This window comes from Leptodactylus fuscus, chromosome 1, assembly GCF_031893055.1.
Source record: "Leptodactylus fuscus isolate aLepFus1 chromosome 1, aLepFus1.hap2, whole genome shotgun sequence".
In the NCBI taxonomy this organism is placed as follows: domain Eukaryota; kingdom Metazoa; phylum Chordata; class Amphibia; order Anura; family Leptodactylidae; genus Leptodactylus; species Leptodactylus fuscus.
The window spans coordinates 62,299,888-62,315,568 of record NC_134265.1 but is presented as its reverse complement, the minus strand read 5'-3'; the positions used below and the strand labels follow the sequence as shown (position 1 = coordinate 62,315,568).

The window sequence follows — 15,681 nt, the reverse complement described above, 5'->3', positions numbered from 1 at the left end:
CTTTTGGGCTCTAGTTCGGTACAATATAGGAATGTCATCATCATAATTACAAGGAGTCGCCATACGACTCTTGATATCACACCAGTCACAGTGCGGGGGACATTAGGCTGACCACCATTATACTTTTAGACAGTGCAGTAAATGCTATATTTCTTGATTCTAGTCATTTTTTTTATCAACATGCAAATGAGTCTGAAGTGCAACGGGGCGTGTCAGAGCCTCAGGTCTTCAGTCCTGTATAGAGAACCTTTGGAGTCTTTGGCACATCCAATCGCACTTGAGCCTCATTTGCGTATTTAGAAAAAAGATTTTTCTATGAAAAGACGCATCTATCTGAGCAGCACAATACTTTTATATTGATAGATACGTCTTTTCTTTTCAATAAAAAATTATTGAAAAGAAAAGATGCGTCTATCTATATAAAAGTATTGTGGTGCTCAGCAAAATGTCCATTACAATGCGCTGTGGCTGGTTTGATACTGAGTTTCCCGGTGACAAACTCCCTTTAAATTAAGGCACAATATACATACATATATGCCAACAGTACCAGTTTTCATGGGAGAAATTAGCAAAGGTCATCAATTGAAGCTTTGTGGAAGTCTGATGCCTTGGACCAGAACTGATCAGCTGTTTGAAGAGGCCAAAGCGTTCAGTGTTGCAGCTTCTTCACCATTTAGAAAGCACAGAGCCATACAACTACAGTCCTATGAAAAAGTTTGGGCACCCCTAGTAATCTTAATCATTTTTTGTTCTAAATATTTTGGTGTTTGCAACAGCCATTTCAGTTTGATATATCTAATAACTGATGGACACAGTAATATTTCAGGATTGAAATGAGGTTTATTGTACTAACAGAAAATGTGCAATATGCATTAAACCAAAATTTGACCGGTGCAAAAGTATGGGCACCCTTATCATTTTATTGATTTGAATACTCCTAACTACTTTTTACTGACTTACTGAAGCACAAAATTGGTTTTGTAACCTCAGTGAGCTTTGAACTTCATAGCCAGATGTATCCAATCATAAGAAAAGGTATTTAAGGTGGCCAATTGCAAGTTGATCTCCTATTTGAATCTCCTCTGAAGAGTGGCATCATGGGCTACTCAAAACAACTCTCAAATGATCTGAAAACAAAGATTGTTCAACATAGTTGTTCAGGGGAAGGATACAAAAAGTTGTCTCAGAGATTTAACCTGTCAGTTTCCACTGTGAGGAACATAGTAAGGAAATGGAAGACCACAGGGACAGTTCTTGTTAAGCCCAGAAGTGGCAGGCCAAGAAAAATATCAGAAAGGCAGAGAAGAAGAATGGTGAGAACAGTCAAGGACAATCCACAGACCACCTCCAAAGAGCTGCAGCATCATCTTGCTGCAGATGGTGTCACTGTGCATCGGTCAACTATACAGCGCACTTTGCACAAATAGAAGCTGTATGGGAGAGTGATGAGAAAGAAGCCGTTTCTGCACGTACGCCACAAATAGAGTTGCCTGAGGTATGAAAAAGCACATTTGGACAAGGCAGCTTCATTTTGGAAACAAAAATTGAGTTGTTTGGTTATAAAAAAAGGCGTTATGCATGGCGTCCAAAAAGAAACAGCATTCCAAGAAAAACACATGCTACCCACTGTAAAATTTGGTGGAGGTTCCATCATGCTTTGGGGCTGTGTGGCCAATGCCGGCATCGGGAATCTTGTTAAAGTTGAGAGTCGCATGGATTCCACTCAGTATCAGCAGATTCTTGAGAATAATGTTCAAGAATCAGTGACGAAGTTGAAGTTACGCCGGGGATGGATATTTCAGCAAGACAATGATCCAAAACACCGCTCCAAATCCTCAGGCATTCATGCAGAGAAACAATTACAATGTTCTGGAATGGCCATCCCAGTCCCCAGACCTGAATATCATTGAACATCTGTGGGATGATTTGAAGCGGGCTGTCCATGCTCGGCGACCATCTAACTTAACTGAACTTGAATTGTTTGTCCAAAATACCTTTATCCAGGATCCAGGAACTGATTAAAAGCTACAGGAAGCGACTAGAGGCTGTTATCTTTGCAAAAGGAGGATCTACTAAATATTAATGTCACTTTTCTGTTGAGGTGCCCATACTTTTGCACCGGTCAAATTTTGGTTTAATGCATATTGCACATTTTCTGTTAGTACAATAAACCTCATTTCAATCCTGAAATATTACTGTGTCCATCAGTTATTAGATATATCAAACTGAAATGGCTGTTATAAACACCAAAATATTTAGAACTAAAAATGATTAAGATTAATAGGGGTGCCCAAACTTTTTCATAGGACTGTATATAGTGGCTGTGCTTGGGATCGTAGCTCGACCAATCCATTTGAGTGGGACTGAGCAACGAACAGTCCATGTGACCAATAAACGTGACATCACATGGTATGTGACACAGAAGTGGTAGTCAGAAAGTGCCAGGGGTCTTGGATGCTGAACCTACACTGATCTTCAATTGATGACCTAACCTACGGATAGTCAATTAATATTTCCTGCAAAACCTCTTTAAGGTGGGGACGCCATGTGGTACAACAAAAACTGAGAAGCTTTACTTACAGTCACAGCAAAGCGGATCCCATCTACACATTGCACAAAAATTCACGCAGTGGACACACTGTGATTTCCAAAATAGTTTTGGTAATAAAAGTGATATCTTTATAAAGAGCTGAATTTAGAACCTTCAAAAATATTGTGATTTTATGATTCTAACACAAACTCCCTCCGAGGTAGGGGCAACACAGTCGCTCAGTGGTTAGCCTTGCAGCGCTGGAGTCCTGGGTTCAAATCCTACCCGGAACAACATCGGCAAGGAGTTTGTATGTTCTCCCTGTGTTTGTGTGGATTTCCTTCCACTCTACAAAGACATACTGACAGGAAAAAAAAAAGTACATCGTGATCCCTATATGGGGTGCACAATCTACATTAATATACAGTTCTGAGTATTTCTCCTTAGAACTCTACATTGTGCTATTCCTCAGTTATTCCTAATGAATATTCCTCCTTCTCAGTTGGATATTTCCCTAAACACTGACATTGTCAGCCCCGATATGACACTTTTCCAATATCTTGGGACATTTTTTGTTAGTCTAAGCATCAGGAACTTCAAAAATGTGACCATTACAAAAGGGCAAACTTCCAGCACCAGTCTAATTGCTTATCCAGAGCTTTACACTCCTAATTTTTTTTAATACATAAAAACATCATCAGGGCCTATGATCTATGACTATGACAGCCAGGGGTCTCTGAAGGTCTCCAGGTCAGTCATCCAATATTGCTCTATTACATGTTGCCAGAATAATATAAATGCAGGGATTTTACAGTATATGTATGTTGGCGAGGGTTCGAACCCCTCAGTCATTCTAAAATTAAAAGTAAAAAAAAAAAAAAGTTAAATATTTTTTACACATAAAAATATGAAAGAAAAATAAATATAGCCCCATTAGGAATTCTCTCATACTATAGAACTATGTATCCCATGCCAGCAACAATGTAGTGAAAAAAACTTACAGCTTCATCTGGAAATGGTATAAAGTCACTTTTTCATTTTTACTGCACAGTAAACCCAGAAAAAAATTAACCTGATAAGAAAATAGAACAATTTTTTTCTAATTCCACTCAATTCAGATGTTTTTGTCCAATTTCCCAGTACATCATACAGAATATTAAATGATATCATTACTAAAGTGCAATTGGTCCTGCAAAAAATAAGACCTCAGGCAGTTCTGTGACTGGGGAACTAAATAAAGTCATGTTTTTTGGAAGGCAAAGAGTCAGATGAGAAAATGTGAAAACAAAAAATGACTTAGGCAGGGGTTAAAGAACATTTCAGTCATATATAACAACTTTCCCTTTACGTTCAATTTCATAATCGTGTCCCTACGGAGCGGCATTACAGTAGGTAGCGATAGCAGAGTTAATATATTCAGGTCAGCGTTTGACTGGACTTGACAAGTACAGAGACAGAAATAGGTTTCGAGTAGGCGTTTCCCTCCACCCATTTGTTATGGTAAGACTTACAAAATGCATTAGTCAGCAGGGGGCGCCGAGAATGTACCTCCCACGGGAAATGGAATATGATGTTTGCCGTCCATCCAGATCCAAGAGGAGAGTGAATGGCATAAAGGGGGAAGAAAAAAATTAGTTTTTCCTATTTTTTATGATGGAACCTTGTAATATTGACTGCCTTGTTGATCCTAAAATGAATTGTGCCTGGAATAACAATTTAAGTCAAAGTTTTCCATTTATAGAAGTCAATGAAAAGAGAGCGTCTATAATTTTTAATCTGAGCGTTTGCCACTTAGTCGATGTGGCCCGATTTGTCCTGAGGCAATGGAGCTTAGTGAATGCATATATCGCAGCATCTAATGTACATTGACTGTTGTTCGCAAAGGATTAATGCGCCGCAGTGAACGCTGGAAGTAGATAGGCTGTATATACTTTTATGACATTGTAATTACTTAATTCTAGTTTCTTAACATTTTCTTTAGGTTAAATGACAAGAGAGATCTGTTCGGCTTCCTATAGAACAAATCCGGTTGGCGAACAATCAGAAAGATACATTAATCTATAGCCTTGATTCATCTCTGGGTGGGTTGCTTTGGCAACCAACCCTGCTCCCTTTAAAATAATTTTTTTTTTAAAGCGCATTTCAAGAGCTACACCCAGCATGAGCCCAGGTTAAGAGCAGGCAGGAGCAGGAAGAAAGACCTCAGCTCACTGCTTTGCTATTATTACAGTTGGATGATGGATGCGGGTGGGGGCAGAGTTTTCAAAGCAACACAGAAAATTGTTACCTGTGTGGAAGAGCGGAAATGAAAATTTACTCTAACTTTCTCTGAAGTGTTTTATTTTGCTTGAAATATCTATAAGGTGAGCTACCTCTCAATGCAAAAAAATAAAAGGCACATACAATGAGGCCATTATATGCTAAAGAATATTAACTACAGTACTAGCACCTAATACGTTTATACCAGTCCTAAGGGCAATCTTTTTTTTCTGTCCCCAATCAATAAGAAGAAATAGATATTTCAAAGAGGTGAAGACTCTAAATAAGAGTCATAAATACAAAGTGAACAAGAGTAATACATAAATATCAGTAATAAACAAGAAATAAATAAGAAATAAATAAGAGAAATAAATAAGAAATAAATAAATAAGAAATAAATAAGAGAAATAAATAAAAGTAATACATAAATAGGAGTAATAAATAAGAAATAAATAAGAGTATTATATAATAAATAAATAAATAAATAAGAGTAATACAAAACAGGAATAATAAATGAGAAAGATATAAGAAAGAAATAAGGGTAATAAATAATACAGAAATAAATCAGAAATAAATAAGAGTAATACATATATAAAAGTAATGAGTAATATATAAATAAGAGGAATAAATAAACAAATAGATAAATAAGAGTAATAAGTAATTAGAAGAGTAAGTTACAATATATATCCAGATATACTGTAAGAGCGTACTATCTGATGAAAAATATACAGTACTGTGTAAAAAAGTTTTTGGCAGGTGAACAGATTCTAAAATAGAAGTGAGAGTTTATTTTTGTCAAATAACAAAATGAAGTGAATTAATAAGAGACATCTAAATTACATCAATATTGAATTCTTTTACCTACAGTATATAGTGCCAACATATACTGCAGCGCTTTACAGACCTTGTCGTCACTCATTGTCCCAAGTAGGGCTCACAATCTACATATTTGGTAATCAATCAATATTTAATCACTTTCAATCAATATGTGACCACCCTTCAGAGGAGGAATCTTGGAAGTCACGATATGGCCTCCACAGATCCCTGATCTTAAGGTCCTCCAGGCTATCTGGATGAGAGACAGAAGAATTTCAGCAAGCCTACATCTACAGGAGATCTGTGCTTAGTGGAACAAGATCCCTGCCAAGTTCCTTCAAAAACTGTGTGGAAGTATACCTAGAAGAGTTGATGCTGTTTTGAAGGCAATGGGCGGTCACACCAAATATTAATCTGATTTAGATTTTGTTCGTTTGTGCACTTTTGTCAATGTCTATTTTGTCACAAAAATAAACTACAACTGTACAGCACATGGATCTTTCTGCTTCCGGCCCTGTGTTGTGTATCAGATGGGCGCCAGAAGTGGTATCATCCAAGTGGTCAGGAAAGGGGCTGGGTGTCAACCACCTACTGATCAGATAGTTATGGCTTATCATGAGTATGGGCCATAAAAAACTAGACCTGCACAACCCCTTTAAGGGTCAAACTGTTGCATTATACAATATTAAAGATAATATCTGCTACTTGTTAATTAAAGGTACTCTAAAATGGAAAATAAGATATAAAAGTAAATAACATAATCTATGTGTCTACACTGTGTGTCTGTTTGCAGTCTTCTGCATTTGCCCTAAAACAAACTTTCAGAAAATCAGCAGGATTAATTTCCTTCTTATCTGTTCCATCTTAAGATGAAGATAGACTGAGTGGGCAGGGCATAGCTAAGGAGGAGGGGCTGAGCAAACTGATTTTTCTTATTGTAGACAGGGCACAGTGGAGGGATCACTGTTTTACAATAGGGCATAGAACTGTGAGGAGGAGGGAGCTGATATCTGGCAATAAAACGAAAAAAATCTTTCTAAATTTCTCATTCGTAAATATGTCATATGAAATAAAATAGGATTAGCGGATTGAAGGAGACTAATAGAAATGCTTGCATATTTTTGTCCTACATGTTCTAGGTGATGGTAAACTGCTATTATTCTATTGTTCTTATTCCTCACTCACTACTGTAGCAAAACCATATCAAAATGCACTGACCCAGATATAATAACCTGTGAAAGCCATAGAAAGCTCACAGCTTTGCAGCAATTATACGACCTGAAGAGCTGTACAATATTTGTGTTCACCTTTTACAACCTATACTTTTATTACATACAACAAAATACTAATTTATGCTGAATTAAGTGTAACGCAGTATGGACAGTGGAGGACGGAATAGGGAACAGCATAAGGGCTACAGTAAGACTGGCCCCAGGCCTGAAGAGCTATCTCTCACATAAGACACCCGTGTTATCAACTGAATATGAAAAGTGGGGCATCTGGTCCCTGGAGCTTTGAGTTACTGCTCTGCCCATGTAAGACCCCATGCATCTGATGTGGGGATGGGTTTGCAGTGGAATGCATTCAGGTGACACTCAGGGTGACATCCAAGTGTATTCTGTGATGCACTCACCTCTATGGGACTTTAGATTCATTCTATTCCAATGACACAGATGCTTCTAGAGAAGGTCCTATCCTGATCCATGTTATCAGAAGAGAATGAATCAGAAGCCCCACTAGAGGTGAGTACATCACAGTGCAATTCAGTGACTCACAGATCTCAGTCTGCACAGTTGTAGAGGGGAGGCTGTCAGTCACTGAGCAGATATGTCAATGGATACATGACAGATTATAGTGACCCTTGTACCACAAAACTAAACATCAACCTGCCCGGCTCCTCCTTCTGTTTTCACTTTTTGTATCAAACCTTTTTTGGGAGCGGGTTCCCTTCTCTTTCCAATGTCTCTCGTCTTGCTAAGTTCTCACAGAATCCATATGTGCCACAGATGTTTTTCATAGCCTAGCATATGCCATAATAAATTTTTCTAGTAGAAGAGACCAAATTCCTATGGTAGTCCAAACAAATGGATGAGCAAAGTGTTGGGAAAAGACAAGATGGGTTGTCAAAAGAAATGAATACATGGAGCAATGTAGAGGAAAATAACAAATGTGACAGGAGCAGGAAGGAGTTGTAGTAGAAGGCAAATCAGATAGTCAGGAGGAGAAGAGGTCATGTACAAGATGTCAGTCACTATAGTAAGAGACAGGAGGCAAGAACTGAGGGTATACAGGAAAGACAGTAGATGAATGAATCCCATGTATATTGGGCTGTCCAACATGAAACATGGGGCAAAGAAAATAAGGGATTTATAGATATATTTTTACATATTGTACATAGCATTCTGTCCCCACAAAACAATACCATGTAGAATAATCTGTCCACATTATAATACCACATAGAGTACATTCCTGTCCCGTCATTCCCAAGCCACAAAGCCACACATCTTACAGATATGTCCTTTCTTAAAGTATCTCATTGCACAATATATGCCCGGATGTATGACAGCAGCTTTCACAAATCATCTGATTTTGCATTACTCTCTCTCTCTCTCTCTCTCTCTCTCTCTCTCTCTCTCTCTCTCTCTCTCTCTCTATATATATATATATATATATATATATATACGTTATGTCTCTATTCTGCCACCTGCTATGTACCTGTGGGATCGATTTGGCATTGTCACCACTGTAAATGACTTCTGGTAAAGTATAACATTAGTTTTCCCCAGCCATTGTTCAGTGCAGATACCTGTACTCTCAAAATCTACCTTTGTCTTAAATTCACACCATAGTTGGTCACATGACTTGACCATTTGCAGTTGTACTATTTATACCACTATTTCCTACCTACTGATTGTTTCCTCAGTCACAGGTTGCACACAGATGATGTTTAGATAATGTCTTTTTATAAATGTAGCCACACAGGTTGATTCTAAAGCTGGTCATAAAGTGAACATGTCAACAGGTTTGGGCCCCAAAAACCTCAGCATTTCCTTATGATGCTGGCATTTCGGGCCACAAAGCTGATGACCCTAGTCTCATCCATGCCACTATTTGGCAGAAAGTGAAGTTTTTTTTTAATTTGCTGGAGACGGATCATGACCCGAAACATTACGTATGCACAGTGAGGCTAGATATACACTGCTTGGTACAGCGAGCATGTGCTGGGATTTGCTGGAGAAGAGAAGAGTCATGCCTTGTCTCAAGCAGATTAAAACTTTCAAGATCTGCTGAACTGAAGAAGGGATGGAGGACACCAGTTTTGGGATCCTAAACCCAAGTAGTTTAAGCAGGGGCCCCCAACCTGCTGACAGGTTTCCTTTATGCATTAGCTGTGTATTGACCAAAACTGCAAATTTCGACAGGTTCACCAAGCTTTTATGTATACAGCGGCTTCCCAACTTTCCCCAACAGAAGTTGTCGGACAGATAAGGATCAGACAGCTAAATTTTATGCCGAGATACACTGCAGCCAGCGGATTGGGGTAACAGCGTCCTCCAATCTCCCAGTACACGTGCACTCTTGGCTGAATCAAGTATACATGTGTAATGGGGATTGGGAGGGATAGCTATCGATCAAACAGTCAGCCGACAGCGATCTAAAGTTTATGGCTGGTTTATGTCATTTCGTTTAGTTTTGTTGTTATTCCAACAAATAAATGCATTTGTGGGAGTTATCTGATATTTCTGCAGATTGCTTGTGAAGATTGGATAAAACAGTGTGACTCAGATGAAATTCAGGGTTGTGAGACATGATAAAGAGGTGGAAGATGTTTGCAGCGTATCTTCTTAATCTCCTGATTTTGTTTACATAGTGTTGATGTCGCTGAATTCTTACCTTTTTAGATAAACTCTATGCGGGCTCTCGAACATACTTCTGCTGTTAATAAACAACATTAAGCTGTTGTCAGATTTCTATGCTTCAGATGAACCAATATCTGCAGCTTTACAAATGAGAAGAGTAGCATTAAGTCAGGTGTATTAATAGATGTATCTGTAAAGAGAATGGAAATAACGGTGCGGTAAACAATCCGAGGATAAGTAACATTTTTTTATGCCTAGCCAGTGGCGGATTACAATACAGGCAGTTTCGGAGGTGGCCTAGGGCCTTTAGATGCCCAAGTGCCCATCATTATACTGCCACTGGTTAGACAGTATAAATAATGTCACTTATCTTGCTCAGTTATTTTCTGAACTCCCATGGAAGTGAATGAAGAGATATATGCAATGTCTGGGCAACTCTACGGTACATTCAGAGAGACCAAAATACAGAGGAACACCCACCTATCAGACTGTCTTATCCATAGAACATCAGAGATGGGACTATCCCTTTAAGCATCCCAGTCCTATTAGATAACTGTTGGCCAAAACTACCAATTGTGGGGAAAAGCCATCTAATGTGTATATAGTGTCCAAACTTCTCCCCACAGTAAGATATCAGGGGGAAAAAGATTGGGCTGCTGAGATTCTGCATTCACAATCATTTAGTTCTCAGTGAAGGAATAGTTGATGGCCAAATAAGCATTCTGAATTGTATAAGCCTCCTTGCTTCTGGGATCCTCTTCCAAAAACCAGTACCCCTTCTTACCGATGTCTAGGACATCTCAACCAGACAGCAAGTACACTGCTTTGTAATGTAACATACTAAGCATATTATGTGGATGCTGTGGGGCCCCCAGGATAGAGGGGCCCAGCCATGGTTGTATCATTTATTTGAGTTACGAATGGTACAAATTCTAGATCTGAAGGGTAGTTGAAAGGGTATTAAAAGGAGAACAAATAACAGGACCTTCTTACCGAGAAAATAAACTATAGCATGGCAAGTGACAACCTTGTAAAAGCAGTAGTAGGTCAAGATTAGTATTGTGAAATCTCTTTAAAAGACCACCTGTTGGAGAAAATCAACCTGTACCCAGACCAGATGTCCTGTACCAGTCCATGATATATTATGTATACTGGCCGTCTTCCTTGATAGGTCATTTCCCTAGCAAACTACATTTCATGGAACCGTGTTCCAACTACATTTCATGGCAATTTTGGATGATCATCTAGTGAATATGGCAAATATACCAGTTACCAGTTTGAGATTGTCATGTTTCTTATTTGACAATTTAACATTGTCATATTTACCATTTGTGCATATTTGTATCAGAAAAATACATGTACAGTCAGATCTGTTCTGTATATGCATATAACTATGTCTATACCTATGTATATGTGACTCTTTCTAAAACAGAAGTGATCCACTTGACTTTCTGTTCCCGGTATGGGCTGGACTCAGTCTGTATCCAGCATGAACTCTAGGGGATACGATATAGTAGTTATCACGTGGAAATAATGACACTCTTTAAACAAAGTTGGTGGTGGAAATGATGCTTTGGAAAAGTGGAACAAACAAATGCCTTGTAATCAGATCTAGTTACAATAATGATACGGTAGTGTCAGACCAGTTCCATTAGTCTAGTCTCTCTTTATCTAAACACCAGAGCTGCTTTTCTAAGGAAGTTGTTTATTTGCATAGAGCAAAACTGCAGCGGCAGCCCTGACTTATCTTCCCCAATTTCTGCTTCCTGTCTTCAAACAGCTCACCAGCTGGGAAGACACCACTTGCTACGGGATGGGCCCGGCAATGTCCAGCCCAGTTATCTACAATTTTCCACACATCCCATTAAACAGCATATCATTGCCATAAAGGACGCTGGCCTAGAAACTGAATATTCGCATAAGCACATACACGTACACACCAGATTACTGCTGCAGATACACAACTCTATGTCACATTGTTTGCACTGTACATTCAGAGAACACATCTGTGATACAGATAGATGAAACTAAAGAACATGACAATGATTACATGCAAGGGGTTGCTGTAAATAGAGACTTTTTGTGACAGAATTCAGACCTGTCTGACTAGTTGGCAACTCAAAACAAGCTATGGTCATATTGTGTTTTCCTTGACAGTGCCCCAAGGGCTTCTCCATGCGTCCTGAGCCTTTAAACACTAGTAACGTATACACATGTTTTGTTGTGTCCAAAAAAACAAAACACCCCTTGTAATAATATACCACATACCTCTAAGACGTATTTTTCAGTATTTTTTAATTAAAAATATGAAAAATGTAAAAATTTAATTAGGAGACTATACTTAGCTAAGACCCTGAATTTCCTTTAGAGGTATAGAAAAAGGATATGAACTTCTGAAGACTAAATAAAGATGGCAGAATAAACTATAATTACTATTAAAGAGTCTACCTTTGCAAAAAAAAACACATTAAAAATTACATTTCTAGACTAAGGTTATACATAGGGGATTTGCTGAAACAGCAGCCACACATAGCGGGTCTGGGATGAAATCTGCTGGTTTTATTTCTGCAGATGCTCTGGTTTGCAATTCTTGATTTGCAAAGGTATAAAAACTGATCTGCTGTAGGATTAGAACCCTCTGTACTAGGAGGTTTTTCAGCAGTAAGGGTAAGTTCACATGGGGTTTTTTGGTCCAGAACCTGAGGCCGAGGCCAAAATAGGAGTAGCTGCAGAGCACCGGCATCCAGTCGCGCACTTCACTCCGGATTAGGCCCAAATGAATGGACCTAGTCGGGAGTGTCTTCAGGTGGATGTCGCGAGGCGAATCCGCCTGAAAGAATGAGGATGTTGCTTCCTTTTTCCAAGAGCCAGAACAAACAGCTCCTGGAAAAAAGAACTGAGCCGTCTTTTTGGTCAGGATTTTGAGGCCTCAAAATCCTGACCAAAAAACCCCTTATGAACTTACGCTAAGTGGTTGAAATTTGTATTTGTCCACTACACTGCTACTGTTTGCTGACTGACAAACCGGTGGCTAACCTATTGTGACAAACAAATGTGTGTCTTCAGCTTTAAAGTATCTTTTGCAAAAGTAGACTTCTCCATAGTATTTGCAGTTAGGATTGGAAGGGTTGGATTGGTTCACCAGGGAGCCTAGATTTTGATACAACAGTGGCTTCCTCATGTCTCATTTTGAGCTGACTTTAAAGTCAATCTCTTCCTATTAAATGCCATTTCTGTTAAAGTTACATGTCGAAGATATGGATGTCTAAGCTGATGTCAGTTTGTCTCTGACTAGGCTATTGAGCAGAACCTAAAGGATCCATTAGACCAATTAGGCCCTGCAAGGAGGTATATTGTCGACTTTGCTGCAGGAATATCCCCAGATCACAGTCTCTAGAATACGTATGGCTTCATAGCAGGAGCACAGATGTAGTACTGGCAGTCTTGAATATAGACATGGATCAGAGACAGGAGTAGAACAGCAGGTACCACATGACCAGTCCAAGGGAATGAGGCAGAGGCAATATTCAGAAACAAGATCAGGAATCCAATCCCATACTGCAAATTCCTCCCATACTCGAAAACATATTTTGAGGGTAATTGGAATTCTACAAAATTGGGCCTAACGTATCCGGAGAATTCGGAGAGGGCATCATTGTGATATCCATTGGGATTAGGATTTCTATGAATTGTGATTTACTCTATACAGCACAGCACTGGAATATATTGGTGCTTATATATGATATTAAAGGGGCAAATTTATCAATAATGTTGTTTAAATTATTCATATCTTACAAATCACAGAGCAAAGTTTATGAAAAGCTGAAGGATGTTAAAGAGGACCTTTCATGGGTTTGGGCACAGGCAGTTCTATATACTGCTGGAAAGCCACAGGGCGCTGAATTCAGCGCACTGTCGGCTTTCCTGATCTGTGCCCTGGGTAAAGAGCTATTGGTGCTGATACCGTAGCTCTTCACAGTCAGAAGGGCGTTTCTGACAGTCTGTCAGGTATGTCCTTCTCCACAGCAGCGCCTATAGCACTGTACAGTGTGAGCGGGGAGGAACGCCCCCTACCTCTGCTCACAGTGGTCTCCCATAGACTAGTATTATCAGGAGGGGAGGGGACGTTCCTCCCCGCTCACACTGTACAGCGTGATAGGCACTGCTGTGGAGAAGGACATACCTGACTGACTGTCAGGAACGCCCTTCTGACTGTAAAGCGCTACAGTACCGTGACCGATAGCTCTTTACGCGGGGCACAGATCGGGAAAGCCGACAGTGCCCTGAATTCAGCGCCCTGTGGCTTTCCAGCAGTATATAGAACTGCCTGTGCCCCGGACCTCTTTAAATGTGCCTCATTGTTTCATGCATTTTATATGCCTGGAACATTCTATATGGACCCATATAGGGTATGATAGCAAACATTACATGTGCTAAAAATAAGAAAAATATTGGAAAAATCCATTAATATTGTATTATTTAGAACTGCAGAATTTTTTTATCAAATGTTCTTTTTCTTACATTTCTAATCTAATTTGTGATGGTAAAACAAATTGTACAGTGCTGCGGAATATTTTGGCGCCATATTATTACCTTTTTTAATTATTATTATTATTATTATTATTATTATTATTATTATTATTATTGTTATAGACACAATCCAAGATAAAAGTCTTGTCTTAGGCTAGCCATAGACTTCAATTTCAGATGGCCATCGTATGACCATCCAGTTTATGATGTGGTCATATGTATGAACATACGGACAATGCCATATCAACATTAACAACTGAACCATCCAATCAGGGGCCAATTTAGTTGTAAAAACCGCGCAGTGAGTCTGTACAAATTGGCTGATGATTGGCTAAAAGTGGCGAAACAGAAATGTTTTCATCTGATAGCCAGTCATAGATATCCAGTGTGACCAATCTGTTTATAGCAGATCTTTTCTTCTATATAGGTTCACGTTTACTGTATATCCTGTATTAGCAATAAGATGTATTTATGTGATTATTTTTTATTAATTCTTGAGCACATTCTACAGGACTCTTGACTATAATAGATGGATCCAAACGGGGGCTGTGGGTTATGGAAAAGAAGTATAGCACATACCTGTCTTGCTCTGTAAGACAGGTATGTTCACACATTACGGACTTTTTGCAGGCATGTATTAATTCATGAATTATTTTTACAGCATATGAATTGATTTCTGCTAACTCCATAAATAGGACAGTTGTAAAAAAAAAAATTCTGCAGCAAATCCCCATGTGGGAATAAACCTTAAAGGGACAATGACATTCACATTTCCGTGATTATAGTGTTATATAATAGTAATATGTTCTAACCATACTGAAATGTACCTAAAAGCATAAATACATAAAGAAAAAAAACTATAAGATTATAAACTAGTGTGCATTGTATGTAAAGTACCCTTAAAGGGTCATGTGGGCGGGCACAATCTCCAATCGAAAAATGCTGTCCTGGCTTGACTGATGCCCATTGCCCAACAGGCTGAGATATATCATTACAAGCCAGCTTTGACAACATCTCACTCAATACACAGATAAAGTCCAGGTCTTTACACCTTACTTCACTGCGTATGTACCAAAGCTGGCTCATACTGATGTTTTTCAGGTTGTGAGATATCATTCAAGCCCCGCCCACATGACTCTTCAGCACTAATTTACATACAGGACTGCTACTTTATAACCTCATTTTTTTCTTTATACTGCAAAGGATATTGCAGACTGAGAAATCTTTAGGAAATTATTACAATAAAAATATGGTGGCGATTACAACCTTATTCGCATAAACAGGAATAAAGGCCAGTTGACGCAATTTTTGAAAAACACATTTTCGTGGATTCCTCAGTAGACTGAAACCTATGAAGGATCTGTGAAAATGAGTCCCAGATAGATAGGAAAACGCTGTGAAAAAAACAGTTTTTCATGCTCATTTTTATCCATGGTTGTGTGAATATGGCCTTAAGGCTGAATTGTGATGGTAGGTTCCCTTTAAGATACATGGCAAAGCCATTTGCATTGGACTACAAGCACTTGGAGTGTCCCCATATGATGTCCCCTTCAGGTTTGTTATTCCCTAGGGGCAAATAATATGGCACTTGATGAAAAATGCCACAGTGTCCATGACCTCTATGGCTTTATAATGTACAATGTGACCATGTCCATGATGTCTGGCAGATAGGGGCGGAGGATGACC

At 38.9% G+C, this 15,681-nt stretch overlaps 1 protein-coding gene across 14 annotated transcripts in view; it reads left to right on the top strand.

The window, feature by feature from the left end:
• Positions 1-15,681, top strand: part of MEF2C (myocyte enhancer factor 2C) — a 232,453-nt gene that overhangs the window by 33,570 nt on the left and 183,202 nt on the right. The gene's annotated exons all lie outside the window — the stretch shown is intronic.